Consider the following 15,058-nt stretch of genomic DNA (forward strand, 5'->3'; position numbering starts at 1 on the left):
GGTCAGTATAAGGTAACACAGCTGTGGCAATATCACAAGGAGTTCCGTTTACACAAAGGTCACATACGTTAATAAATACAACTTTTAAAATTTCCATGCTTTGACTTTAAAATGTACTTGAAAATCAGGAAAGTAAAAGCCTTCAGAGAAAACCTTGGAAACTAAATGGTTGCCACTGACCCTCATGATTTTCAACCCTATGTCCTTTCCATTAAAGTACATTTAATTTGTCAAATATGTGAGATCATAAGTGCATGTAGAGCAATTTGAAAGTCAGTGACACAGTAGAAAATCTTAGAAAAAATTATTAAAAGCTTGTGTTATATATCATTTAATTAACTTTTTAGTGGTTGTGTATACTCCTCATGGTGTGGGTGTGGAGGTTAGACAGATTTTGTTGTTGTTGTTGTTGTTGTTGTTGTTGCTGCTGCTGCTGCTGCTGCTGTTATTGTTTGTATAGTTGATTCTCTTCTTCCACCTTTGTGTGGGTGCCAGGAATTGAACTTGGGTCATCAGGCTTTCACCACAAGCCTTTATACATGCAAAACTATCTTGTCAGATTCACTATTTCATATACTATGACTATATTATATATTATTAATAACACACCAGAAGAATCACAAGAAAAATAAAATTTTGAACAAGAAGAATTTTGCTCCATAAGTTCATCCAAATGATATGACTTATAAGCAATTCTTAGAAAAGACCCATGTCAGGTAATTAAATGTTTGAGAATTTTCAAGCCATTGGAGCTGTAATAGGACTTCAAGGTTAGCGTCATGTTTATTACATTAGAGGTCTTGGAAAGGCTAAGGGAACTGATGAACTCATTTGATTCATAATGACAAAATTCCGGAACTGTTAAAAGATATTCTTACTCTGCTTAGAGAGAAGAAAAAATGTATTTCAGGAGTTGAAAGTCATATGCCTATGTGGTTCTCACACTTGAGAGATGAAAATGTAAAGGTATCATAAAGAAGGTTTTCTGAGATGAGTAGGACGTGAGTTTATAGGAGTTGTGTAGGGGACACTGAGCAAGCTTCTACTTAGAAACTCCCTTAGAATAACCCAAACAATAAGAAAAGAAAAGAAAGGAAAGGGAAGGGAAGGGAAGGGAAGGGAAGGGAAGGGAAGGGAAGGGAAGGGAAGGGAAGGAAAGGAAAGGAAAGGAAAGGAAAGGAAAGGAAAGGAAAGGAAAGGAAAGGAAAGGAAAGTGAGGACTGCCCAACTCCCAAACATCAAAAGGCTGCTTCTGGCCCAGTAGGACTGACATTATTAACTTTTTATTATATCATTTACATTGTTCTTTTGACTCTTATGTAGGCTTTATCAGAGGTCAGGGTGGGAGAGGATATCTTATAAAGGAAGACGATATCTGCCATGATTTGGGAGAAAGCAAGGGTCATCTTGCCCTTATAAATATGGCATCCAGTTCATGAATTACTCATGAAGACTTATAAAGCCACAGCACAGAACCATTGTGGTACTACCCCAACTCTTCAGAACATCCTCTTGGAATCTCTTTTTTTTTGGTTCACATTCTTTGCTTTGCCAAACGAAATCCACTTAAACTGGATTCATGTTTTACTTGACATCATTCCTTTGAGAATACAAGAACTAGGAAATGCTCACCAAATACCATCTGAGTACACATGGACTTTTGAATTTGACTTCAATATGTATATTCTATTGGAAGAAAGATAGCAGGAAACCCTTCAACAGCAGAGTTAACACAATAAAGACAAAACTGATATAAGGAAGCATCATGCACTAACCAGGCTAAGCAGAGAGTTAGGAGAGTCCTGAGAGGTGAGGAGATAGCTGAAGAGGAGAAAGGTGTAGTCATGTCAGGCATCAGTGATGGGCTGAGAAGCACAATGGTCCAAAAACCAGTAAGCCTAATAATATAACATACACGGTCTTGTCCACTGGACCTGGACCATACTCACTCTGCAATGAAGAAGCACATCTCAAGCAGCAATATTCTGAAGTCCCACCTAAGACAACACCAGGCATATATGGGTTCTGTGAATTTCCTTATTTCCATTGTATTAGTCTGTTCCAGGAATTAGAGATTTGGATCACAACATTGAAACATCTTCCAGTTCAATACTAGCTGTTCTTGATAAGAAAACTGTGGTGTCTCCAGTTCCAGCAGAGAACATCTCTCATCTACTTGTCTTTGAGGTATTTTTTTTTGGAGCTTATTCCCATTTGTCCCATTTTGTTTTCCCAAGTTCACGTGGAGCTGGTAAACAAACATGTATTTCTTCTCCATCTTGGCCTGGAAATCATGCATCTTACTATGTGATTAATGCCTAAGAAACTCCCAGTAAGCCCAGAGATAAAACTTAATTTAATCGGCTTCAAAGCAGAAGAGAACATTTCCTTTACAGTATGTCACTGATGGGAGGAACTCATTCTCAGAGTTTTAAAATTAATTCAAGTCAAATGTTCTTTTCTCTCCATCAGCTTAACAATTTTTAATTACTCTGAAATTATTACAGAGATCAGTCTAATAATTCTAAACTGCCTAGTTCCTACCATGTTGTATATGAAAATACTTTAATGTCCATAGTGCCCACATATTTTAACAGGATGTATTCTCTTAGGCCGACATTTTCTCTTCTAAGGAAATGGTATGCATTTGACCTGGGAGCATTGTCTAGGGATTTTCTGATTTCCTCAGTGTGCTAATTCCTTGGTAGTGGGTTTAATAACCAGCTACGAGACAATTTCACAATGAATCTGAGGTCTTAGAAGTACATTTCTCATCACAGAAAAATCCTCCCAATGATGACTAATGGGTCCATGAGGGATATTCAAAAGGCACAACCAAAAGCAACCTGCAGAGCTCCATCTAGGCAAACTGCTTTGATTTTTATTGTTTTGCTTAGATAAGAGAAGTTGAAATCTGGGCACCATTGACCAGAACAAATTATTGAAGAAATTTAAAAAATTAAAAGCGAGGTTCTGGGCTTCTTTTTGCTCTATGAGAGTAAAATAATGAACCCAACATTTGGACATCATCTCCCTTTGTGAATCCCCATCTCCAAAATATTGTCAATTTTTAAAAAGAATTATTTCATTTTTTTATTGCTGTGTGTTCTGTCTATCTGTGCATATGTATATACACTTGCACGTAGATATCCGTGGGTGCTGATCCTTGGAAGTTCCAGGACATTGTGAGTCATGCAAGGTAGGTTCACTGAAAGATCATCAAGCTTATCTTTAAATGTCTCCTGTTTTAACCATTTTCTTTGTCTTCACTTTTCTTAGCCTTTTGTTAAATATATAAAACATTGTGTTTCACTATGAGATTGTCTTATACATACATGACATGCTTGGGGCATTTTTAATGTATTATTATATGTCACTCCTTATTCCCTCTCTTTCCCATTCTCTACCTCCAACCACTCCTTCTAGGTTCACATATTACTTTATTGTTTTTCCTTAATGATTATTGTTATGCATATATACTTACAGATATACAAATCTAACCAGTAGAGTTGGTTTTCTGATTTCATATGTGTATGATGTTAGGGATGACCACTTAGTAGGAGACTCATTGCTGGGGAAGACTGACTCTCCCTCTTAGAAGTCATGAATTCTCTATAGTTCCACATCCATGGATGGAGCTGTGTGGGATTTTTACCATCCACACTGGCATGTCAACTGGTGTTATCAGTGTTCAGGATTTGTTGGGCAGCTATATTTTTTTATATTTGAGTACCTGTGGCTTCCCTGAGCCATCTCTTCAGAATCTTATATCAATTCTTAATAGATTAAATATTTTAAATGTTTGAAATATCTCTGAAAACTGCTTAATATGAAATTTGTAAGAGTGGCTATGTCTAGAGAAGGAAATTGAATGACTGAGCAGGAAGACGTAGGAGAAAGATTTATTTTGGTTACACATTCATTTCATAGGTTTTGAATTTCTGCTTTATGACCAGCTTTTATTTTAATAAAAATCATCACGTTTGTATGCTTCCATACACATATTAAACAGAAAATGTACTAGTATGCATTTATGTGCCAGGTATATTACATGCATCTTTTCATTTGGTCCACTTGACAATGTTAGAAGACTTGGATATGATACGATGTCAGAAAGTTAGAGTACTAATCGATGGTCCTTCTTTTTTCCCAATTAATTAGGAAACACTTCAGAAATGAAAGAAATAAGATCATCCCCAGTAACATGTTTGTCAATATGTTAACTGAACTGATGAGCAAATGTGCCACAAGTACATATTACCCTTAGGATATTCATCTATAAAATATTTTAGCGGGATGCCTCTGAGTGTAATATTCGGGAAGCAAGCATAGGCTCTATAGTTTAATAAAGCATTGCTTGACAGAAAATGTCACATACACTAGGACATATAAACACAGAGATATGATATGGACAGTTGCTGACTCTAGCATGGCCTTGGTAAGGTCAGAATGACATGGTTTTTGCCCAGGGGAAAGGACTAGCAGACTTGGCTTCCATGAGTTCGATGGCTGCTGTAGGCATAAGGCTTGTTTATGTAATAATGCACATATTCGTTCTTCAGAGGAACGTCCTTCCTGCTAGCATTAATGACTCCATGATAATCAGAGAGAGCATGGGTCCAGGAAGCAAAGATGTGGCTGATGCCTCAGCAAAATGTTAACTGCTGGAACCTTCAGGATAGCCTTAAGGGTATGGAAAAGAACTCTAAAGACATGAGCTCGAAAAGATATGGTTTCTCAAGTATGCAAAAAATATAAAAATGCAATATGAATTGTATAAGGAGTTGCACAGATCTAAAGGAACAGATTCAGCTACACTGAGCAACCTTGTCAAAGACAAGCAGATACGAATGCCGGCAGACTCCTGAGTTCAACGTCAGCCTGGGACAGAGGATAATTTAAGTTTAGGTGTGCTAGAAATGGTAATCTCGGGACAAGGTTCCACCCAGCTAAATTTACAAAGGCAAGCAGATCTATGAATTCTTTTCAGAGTGTTTAAAAAGAAAGTGTTTTCTGTCTCCTAAGAATAAAGGAGCTGGGTCATGGATGCTGAATGGAAACTGGAATTAATAACTGAATTGATATATAAATAAAAAACTGGATTTTTGGTCTGCAGGAGATGACCTAGCAGGAGTTATAGTAGCTCTTTTTTTCTTTTCTTTTCTTTTCTTTTTCTTTATTTCCTTTTGTTTTTTTCTGTTGAGTTGTCTGTAGATCTCTGAGCCCTCTGGAGAGTGAGTGAAAACAGCTTTTATAAGATTAAAAAAAAAACAATTTCTAATTTTGGTCAGAAAATCCATGCAGAGCAAACACAGCTCTTTTAGAACTTTTCATACTTAAAAAAATGTTTTTTGAGATCTCAAGAATTACTTAAAGAGCCGACACAAGTCTTTTAGAATGTTATTTAGCAACTATTCAGACAAGATTGTCTGAAGAGTGAATACAGCTCTTTTAGAATTTTTTCCTGGTTTTTTATTTTGATTGGAAAAGCCCAAGAATTACCTTTAAAGTTTTTCTATCAGGATTTTTTACTTTGTTGGAAGATTCAAGAATTTTTTTAAAGCAACTATCCTGACTTTGGTCAGAAAACCCATGAGCTATTCAGAGAGCTTTCAGAATATTTACTAGCAGAGAAAGCTGTATCAAACAGTTTTTAGAATAGCTAGTTTTAGAATAGTTTTTAGAAAAAGCTGTCTAGTGCAGAGCAGAACACACACACACACACACACACACACACACACACACACACACGCTGAGAGAGAGAGAGAGAGAGAGAGAGAGAGAGAGAGAGAGAGAGAGAGAGAGAGCAATCATTAGAACATAGGCAGCTCCGTTGTAACCAGGATTTGACTTCTAGTTGTTTGTTTTTGCTGCTCCTCTCTGAGGACCCCAGACCTAGCCTAGGCTGGTCCTTGAGAGACAGTAAAGCCATAATGCCTTCCTTGAAACTTACTCTAAAAGATTGGAAAATATCTATCTGATAGTGGCTGCAAGGAAACTTGATATTCAATATCTCTCTTTGTATCACATGGATCTATTTGACTTCTAGAATCTTTCTTTCTTTGGGGATTTTTTTAGAGTAAAACTTCTGTCTTAGTCAGATTGCCACCAGTGTGACAAAATAGTCAAGAAAGTCAACTTAAAGGGAGAAAAAGATATTTTATCTCACTTTCAGGAAATTCAATTCAAATCACCTGGTTTTATAATTACTGGGACCCTGAGACCAGGCTGAGTTTTGTGGTAAGAGTGTGCAATTGTCACTTCATAGCAACTGGGGGGGGGGGAAGAGTCAGAAGAAAGGGCTGGGGACAAAGGATACCTTCATATGAAGATTCCTTTCTATTCCATTTTGTCTCCACTCACAAACCAGGCCATAAACCATTTGCTATCGATACTAAGTGTAAGGTACTTTGCTTCTACAGCTGATATACCTGTCTGAGTTATTCTGAAGCCAGAAGCTTCAGTTTCCAGTTTAGTACCTGATAGTAAAACAATGCAGGAGACTAGATAATGTAAGCCTTTGTTCTATCTCAACAGGCTCCAAGTTGACATCTCATGAAGAAAAAGGGAGGGAGGCTTGTCTTTGCTCTTTGCTTTAGACATCCATACAACTTTCAGAGTTTGTGATCATATGGTAAAATTCACTATAAGATTGCACATAAATTCTGAACATAAATTGAATAAGAGGTTTATAACAGAGTATGTCCACATGCATGTCCACTAGGAGTAATTATATAGCTAAACATTCATCATTTGTTACTAGCTTACAGGTTCATGGAGAGTTAAAAACATAACTAAGCTGTCCTTGAAGTTTTGTATAGATAAACCCACTCAATATTTTATTTCCTGTTTTGGCACCTGTGGTGTATAATTTTAGCTCCTTCTTTATGAACTTTGGTTCATGAGTTTTTACAACCCCTTGGAGAGTGCTCTAGATTGTAGAAGTCTGTTGTTATCTTAGAAGCAATTAATCAGTTCTGTTATAAAAGGGGCTCAAATGTCTTTGTGTTGCCATTCTGAAACAATGGTGATTCCAGCAACCTGGTTGTTTCTGGAGAATAAATGCTTTTTGTTTTTGTGTACTGCCTTCGTCTGGGGTCTTCCTTCAGTGATTTTTCAGACCCTTACACAAAGTCACACACCTTAGCTATTTCCTCCCTCTCGCCAACCTAGGTCTTACCTCTGAATAGCTCATTAACCTAAACCCATAAGTGGATTGATGCATTGAAGACATTAACACTTTCAGAACACAGTCAGGTCTCAGTGCCCCTACTTCTGTCTCTGACTGAGGAACCAAGCACACTTCACTCTGATGGACACCAAAGGCACAAACCACCGTGCTAATAAATAACTCTTTTATGATGCTATTAGAAATTCTGCCGCAAGACCTATCCTAGAATGGTTGTGCCTATAAATATTTGTCCAAAAAAGAAAGAAATGAAAGAAAGAAAGGAAGGAAAGAAGGAAGGAAGGAAGAGGAAGGAAGGAAGGTAGGAAGGAAGGAAGGAAGGAAGGAAGGAAGGAAGGAAGGAAGGAAGAAGAATGGCAGGAAAAAGAGGTAGGAGAAGATAGATGGAGTCTATATCAGTAACCAGCTAGTCAAGGGTGATTCTTCTATACCTCACAAAGATGTTATTGCATATGGCTTGTGAGGTCCAAATATTAAGACAGATCCTTCATTATCATAATTACTACAGTTTACAGAGATTTTATCTGAGATGGTGTGGTGAAAAGGCAGTTGTGTGCTTAGGAATGGCTGGAATTTACTAACTTCTTTTTTCTTCCTTAGCTCGGAACTTAGCACTACCTCTTAATATCTCTAAACATCCATGTAAAATCCTCTTTTACACAAATCTATGTGTATATCAATCTATCTTTGCATTTCAACTCTTATTAGAAAGAAAGCATTTATGATTAAATAAAGAATGTAAAGATAAATCTTGTCCTGAATTTAGTTATCTAAATGTGTGCTCTAAATCTAAAACAGAAAATGTGCTGAGAGTAGAGGACAGCGGTGCATTCTGAAGAAGGAGGAAGGGACTGTGAGCCTAAGTATTCTAAAAGCATCTAGGGTGTGCAAAGTGAAAAAATGAATATTTCATACACCTTCAAGGAGTGTATACATTTTATTTTGCCTGACTGAGATCTATCTTAGACTTCTAGCCTCAGGCAATACGGAACAAAAAATTATGTTGTCTTAAGAGATTAAGTATTTAGAATTTTGTTTGAAAAAGTCAAGAACACCTGGAATGGTGCTGATTTGTAATTCCACCAATAATATCAATTCTCCCATGATGTACATGAGGCAACACAGCAGTTTTATATGGGAACGTGGTCTTGGTTAAATGGACTATTACTAAGAACAAATGCTTTGTTTTCCTGGAAACATTTCAGTACAAAACATTTTAAGGCTTTGGCACATTTATTTTGGCCTCATAGCCAAATTAAAAGAGTGAAAGTGTTTTCTGCTATTTGAAGCAATAATTAGTTTTCAGATCTCAAACTGAATTTATGTAATAACTGCCATTGTACAAATCCCATTCTTTACTCAAAGGCATTTTCTATAGAAAGTAATTGAGAATTATTTGAATATGATAATTCAGTTCTTTACAGATGGGTAAGTTTCAGATTATGTTCACACAGACTTAATAACTTAATAAAGACAAAGACCATGAATAAAATACATCAACATATATATATGCAAATCACCCTATAAATTATCAGAAATATGCAAACCTCACATGAAATGCCACATCTCTTCCTCTTACCATGTTAATATATCATAAATCCATAGCAATTGATAAAACTTACATATTGGTAAGATTATGATTTGCATTTCATGTTATTTTGTATTGAAATATACTTTTGGTTTTTTCCATCTGAAGGTGCAAAGTCAAATCATCTGTCTCTCCTTTGAAAGCAGCTTGAAGAAATAGCACAATTTTGATAGTGGAAAGGTCTTTGTTTTGTAGAGTGATGTAGCATTTTATTCAAACAGTTCAGAAGCAATTCAATCATTTGCAAACATTGTCTTCATAATGCAAAAGCTATTGTTGCTACTAATTCACTTGAAATCATATTGTTCTGATAGTTGCTTCTTGGAAGTCAAGACTTCTTTTTCAAATACAAAATGTGGGATGAAAATTACTTTTTAATAAACAGGTTAACTGTATGTGCAAATCTTTGAAATCATTACAGTAAATCTTAGGTCCTAAACAGCCTAGTGATATAAACCTTTTATGTTCAAGGCAAACTTCATGAGTTAGAAAATAAAAGGGAGGGAATTTATACTGCTGCTTGTTTTTGTCTGAGTGACAGATTGGATGGCCATGGGCAATTTCCAAATGTTTGCTGTCATATTTCTGAGTTAATCCACAGTCCTTGAGACAAAATATTATCAAAGATAACTTCATTCTCTGATGCCTAGAAATATATCTTTGCTGAATACAAACTATAAAAATTCAATTACCAAAAGCAAACATAAGGTACAGTGCTCTGAATCATAGAATAATGATTTTGATCATGAAGCTTAAGCAACACCTTCATACTCATATATTAATAAAAGCTAAGTGAGATGCCTCTGTCTGTTGATGCCATACTCAAGCCAGTACACATACTAACTTATCCTAAAAGTTGTAGCTGTCATTTGCTACTTTTTGATTTTTTTCTTCCACCCTTCTCCCCTCTTTTTCTCCCATCTAACCCCCTAACACCAGATAAGAGAGGAAAAAAAGGATAGAGGAGAAAGGGGGCAGGATTATTGACTACTTCCTGCTGATTAGGGACATCGAGTTCCTTAGGGCAAGTTTAATCTTTGCTGTCAGAATATCTAATTTCTTCTTATTTCTTCTTTGCACATGACTACTTAATAAATCATGACCAACAGCAACCAACCAGCAACTCACCCCATCTCTCTAGGTTCTAGCATTTACCCCCAGAAAAGTCCCAAGAATTTCCAATGTTATACAATCACATAAACTTTCAGCTGCTGGCAAAATCACACCCCTTCTGGAGCATGAGGCACATCATTGTCAGCTGCTGTGGACAATCTGAAGCAGGCCCATATCCCACACTTGGAATCAAAACAAAAACATATTCTTATACTATTTCTGTGTTTTTCAAAAAGGCCCAAATCATAAATTTGTCACTACAAAAATCAGTTCTATCATTCATTTGATTCAGTGCTGTCAGATGTCCCTAAGTGTCAAGTTATCGTCCTGAGTGATGATGGAACACCCCTTTATTTATGCCAGAAGTCTTAATTCTTGAATGGAGTTCCAGAGGAAGGCATGTATCAAACCAAGCTGGTGAATATTTTTTTTCCAAATAGGGAGAAGAAACAACAGGCAAACAAGAGCAAGCACAACTTTAACTGTGTCTATTCTCTGAGCTTCTCTCTTCTGGCAGGAACTTCCATGCATGAGGTGAGCACTCCCTTTACTCTGGCCCCTGTGGCAGAGTAGGAATAAGTAGAAATCACTTAGGACCAGAGTCTTCTCTTTAGAGGAAGTTTTGAGGGAACACTGTCTCTTGCCTGCCCTTCCTGATGGGCAAAGTAAAAAGAAACCCATACTGTGAATGCTCCTATAATATGGAGCCCAGTCTTAATCTCATAGTCCCTGTTCTGTGATACGATAGAGGCAGGTGGTGCCCATCATACTACTTGAGCATCAATCATGTTATTCCTGATAGCTTTAATGACTGTTTGAAGCCCAAGATTATCAGTCTTCATCTACTAGCTTCTCACCGTGAGTTTACATAAAAATAGTCTTTGTCCCCTTAGTGTGAATGCTCAGCTGTAACATGCAGAGTGTGATTTGTGAGGGGTATTCGTGTCTTCCAGAGTGAGAAGTATGAACCTAGGTCTGAATGTTGACCTACAGGGCCTAGGCTGGATTCAGCAGCCTTCCTGTCTTCTCCACCCAGCACCAATTAGTAGATCATAAACTCAGTCAGCTGTAAGTGATCCTTGTTCATTTCTCTGAACTTTCTCTATACCTTTAAAAGAAACTTTATACAGTCTCTCTCCCTGCCTATAGATCATGATGTAGTTCTCAGCCACTGCTCCAGTGTCCGCCTGCATGCCACCATCACGATGATAATGGATTAAACCTCTGAAACTAGGAACTTAAAGGATGTGGGATCAAGGAGGACAACTTGGCAGCAGTGGCCCTTGAACCAACCAGCAACAGTGAATGCAGTCATCCCAGCAGTAGTAAGATCCAAGCCAGATTGACTGGGCTGCTTTGACCCAAACTTGGATTGCACAAAGAGAAGCCTCGGGATAGCAAAGCATTGTAGAACAACCACCAGGAATGGTGCCAAGTGGACAGGATATGTCTACAATGGAGTCTGGTCCCAATAATCATGGGACTTTTCAAGGGGATTCAAATTTAACACAATGTGGCAACCAGAATGGGGAATGCACCAGCAGCACCAACACCCCCCCCCAGATCAGACATAGATGCCACCAACACCAGACCCAGTGGACATTGTGACTGTGTAGGTGAAACCGGATTTTAAAAATTGTGTAAAGAGGTGTCTTTTTCCAAATGCTGCTCCAGGTTACTTAATAGGATTTCTTTGTATTACTTTTTTTTCAAGAAATAGTACTTAATTAGGCTGTAAATATGCCATTCTCTTTCAGCTGTAATGGTCTCAAAATTATTCTTGAATGTCCTGTGATGTCAATAAAGCTCACACACACACAAAATCACACACATAAACAGAGAGAGAGAGAGAGAGAGAGAGAGAGAGAGGGGAAGGGGGGAGAGAGGGGAGAGAGGGAGGGAGGGGGGAGAACAAAAACCTGAGAACCAGCAAGAATTCTCAGTGGGTAGAGTTTTCCAATTTTCCACAGAGGCTGGTGTGATAGTTTGTATATGCTTGGTCCAGGAAATGGAACTATTAGAAGGTGTGGCCCTGTTGTAGAGGTGTGGCCTTGTTGGGTGTCACTGTGGGTGTAGGCTTTGATACCATCATCCTAGCTGCCCGGAAATGAGTATTCTGCTAGGAGCCTTCAGATGAAGATGTAGAACTCTCAGCCCCTTCTGCACCATGCCTGCCTGGATGCTGCCATGTTCCTGCCTTGATGATAATGGACTGAACCTCTGAACCTGTAAGCCAGCCCTAATTAAATGGCGTCCTTATAAGAGTTGCCTTGGTCATGGTGTCTGTTCACAGCAGTAAAACCTTAACTAAGTCATTGGTACCTGAATTCCATCCTCAGGACTTACACAACCTCACCCATAGATTGACCTCTGATGTCCACAGGCACACTGTGGTACACATGCAGCCACATGTACACACACACAACTCAAACAATGTAGCATATTAATGTAAAAAGTTTGCTTTGAAGTTGAGTTGCAATTCCTCTCTTGTAACAAGAGACACCACACCATGAGACCTAGAGAAAAAAATGAGCTATTTCCTTAGCAGGAAATTGTGAGGCAATTATTGCTAAATGTTTTCTAGTAGATAATTCTGAAGATGAACCAAGTGAGTTTTGCCATGATTTGGCTATTGCCAAAAAATGGAGTTGATTCAGCAACTGTGTCTTAGTATTTGCTTAAGACATAGAAAAAAGGGATGGTCTTAGGGCTGTAACTGCAGAGAAGAGTAGCAGTCGTTCAGGTGCTTTGTTTCCACAGAGCTGAGACTGCAGTGCCGAGCTGTACAACACTGTTGAGGGCTCTTCTATCTGTCTCTATGCCCAAACCTGACTAAGGAATGGCCTTGTGCTTTCACACCATCTACAGTCACTCAGACCTGTGACAGTTGTCTGAAGTGCATTGCAGTCCATTTTTGCCCCATGACAGCCTGCTTCAAACTCAGTTGGTAATTGTTAGGGTTGCATGTTTTTCTCAGTAAGCATCCTTGGAGGTTTTTTGGTTTTTATTAAGACATTTTACATTTCATCATTAAGCATATTTTCTGCAATATTCAAAAACATTTTTGGGAAAAATGAAATTCCTTTCTCTCTGAGAAGTGTTTTGACCACAAGTGGATAGTAACATTACATTAATTCATTATACAGCTACACTCTAATGACTGGCACAAAGCCTCATTTTTTAGTCTTACTCATCTATCTTATTCTCAGGAGAAATGCTTTTTTGTTTGTTGGTTTTCAAGACCAAGCTCCCCTATACAGCCCTGGCTGTCCTGCAACTTGCTCTGTAGACCAGAGAGCCATTGAACTCAGAGATCCAGATGCCTCTGCCTCCAGATGCTGGGATTAAAGGCCTGCTGCTACCGCCTGGCTGAGAAATGTCCTCAGGCACTCCAGTTAAAGCCTGAAATAATGAACACTCAAACTCTATGTATAATTTTTCCCTACACACACACACACACACACACACACACACACACACACACAGAGAGAGAGAGAGAGAGAGAGAGAGAGAGAGAGACAGAGGGAGACAGAGAGAGACAGAGAGAGACAGAGAGAGAGACAGAGAGAGACAGAGACAGAGAGAGACAGAGAGACAGAGAGAGAGAGAGGTTTCACACCTTTACATCTTTATTTAAAAGGAGCATTCTGTGCCTTCTTCTCATTGAAATATTTGAATATTATCATCTTTGCACTTCGAATCCATCTTTGAGTCAAATAAAGTCTGCTTAACCCCAGACCCAGCAAAGTCTGAGCTGTTCACTGTCTCTCTGACAGCAGCCGAGAGAGCAGATAATATGAGATTACTATGTTTTTACTTTGTCCTATTTCCTGGACTTCTGGACCTTTAGACTCTTTACACTCAAAATTTCCCTCAACTCGAACATTCTGATCACTATATTTTATTAAATATATTTAGTAATTTCAGATTTCTTATATGGGAAATTCTAAAAGCATCTACATAAAAACCTCTCCAAGGGGGTTGGGATTTATCTCAGTGGTAGAGCGGTTGCCTAGCAAGCACAAGGACCTGGGTTCCGTCCTTAGCTCAAAAAAAAAAAAAAAAAAAAAAACCTCTCCAAGCTATATCATTCCTGACTTGTGTCTTTAACTATATCCCTTGTTATTCCCTCATATGCCTCCCTTCAATTTATTTATATTTAAATACTCACAAAAGTCAACACGTATTTGATGGGTACTCATGACATACCAAGCAAGTTTGTAATTACTGTGTTACTGCATTATAAAGTCTTTGCCTTCATAGAGCTGGAAATCCAGAGAGATTATATGAAACACTATTGCTTCTCTCTTTAGTCTCTCTTTGTCCTCTGAAGGGAAAAAAGGGCTTTATAATAAACACACTCACTTACTCCAATTGCCTCCTCTTCTGCCAATATGGTGTCTTTACCAGGGCATGTCATCATAACCCATCTCACCGAGTGTGTAGCTATTGATTTTATAATTTTTTTTCTTATAGCTAAGAAGCAAAGAACATCAGAAGTATCTCTTGGAGAACAAGAGAAGACCTTAGCTTTTTTTTTTTTTTATTATCTTGAGTATTTCTTCTATACATTTCGAGTGTTATTCCCTTTCCCGGTATCCGGGCAAACTACCCCTCCCCCCTCCCCTTCCTTATGGGTGTTCCCCTCCCAACCCTCCCCCCTCCCCTTCCTTATGGGTGTTCCCCTCCCAACCCTCCCCCCATTGCCGCCCTCCCCCCACCAGTCTAGTTCACTGGGAGTTCAGTTTTAGCAGGACCCAGGGCTTCCCCTTCCACTGGTGCTCTTACTAGGATATTCATTGCTACCTATGAGGTCAGAGTCCAGGGTCAGTCCATGTATAGTCTTTAGGTAGTGGCTTAGTCCCTGGATGCTCTGGTTGCTTGGCATTGTTGTACATATGGGGTCTCGAGCCCCTTCAAGCTCTTCCAGTTCTTTCTCTGATTCCTTCAACGGGGGTCCTATTCTCAGTTCAGTGGTTTGCTGCTGGCATTCGCCTCTGTATTTGCTGTATTCTGGCTGTGTCTCTCAGGAGCAATCTACATCCGGCTCCTGTCAGTCTGCACTTCTTTGCTTCATCCATCTTGTCTAATTGGGTGGCTGTATATGTATGGGCCACATGTGGGGCAGGCTCTGAATGGGAGTTCCTTCAGTCTCTGTTTTAATCTTT

General features: G+C 38.5%; 1 non-coding gene and 1 pseudogene across 1 annotated transcript; both read left to right on the plus strand.

Annotated features, from left to right (window-relative positions):
• Positions 1–5,434: 5,434 nt before the first annotated feature.
• Positions 5,435–5,495, plus strand: LOC120097668 (U7 small nuclear RNA). Its single transcript, XR_015640533.1, has one exon. It is a non-coding gene; the product is annotated as a U7 small nuclear RNA (small nuclear RNA).
• A 5,640-nt stretch (positions 5,496–11,135) lies between these two features.
• Positions 11,136–11,464, plus strand: LOC134482568 (arginine/serine-rich protein PNISR-like; annotated as a pseudogene).
• Positions 11,465–15,058: the final 3,594 nt, after the last annotated feature.

The sequence above is a fragment of the Rattus norvegicus genome, chromosome 16 (genome assembly GCF_021556685.1).
Source record: "Rattus norvegicus strain SHRSP/BbbUtx chromosome 16, alternate assembly SHRSP_T2T, whole genome shotgun sequence".
Taxonomy (NCBI): Eukaryota; Metazoa; Chordata; class Mammalia; order Rodentia; family Muridae; genus Rattus; species Rattus norvegicus.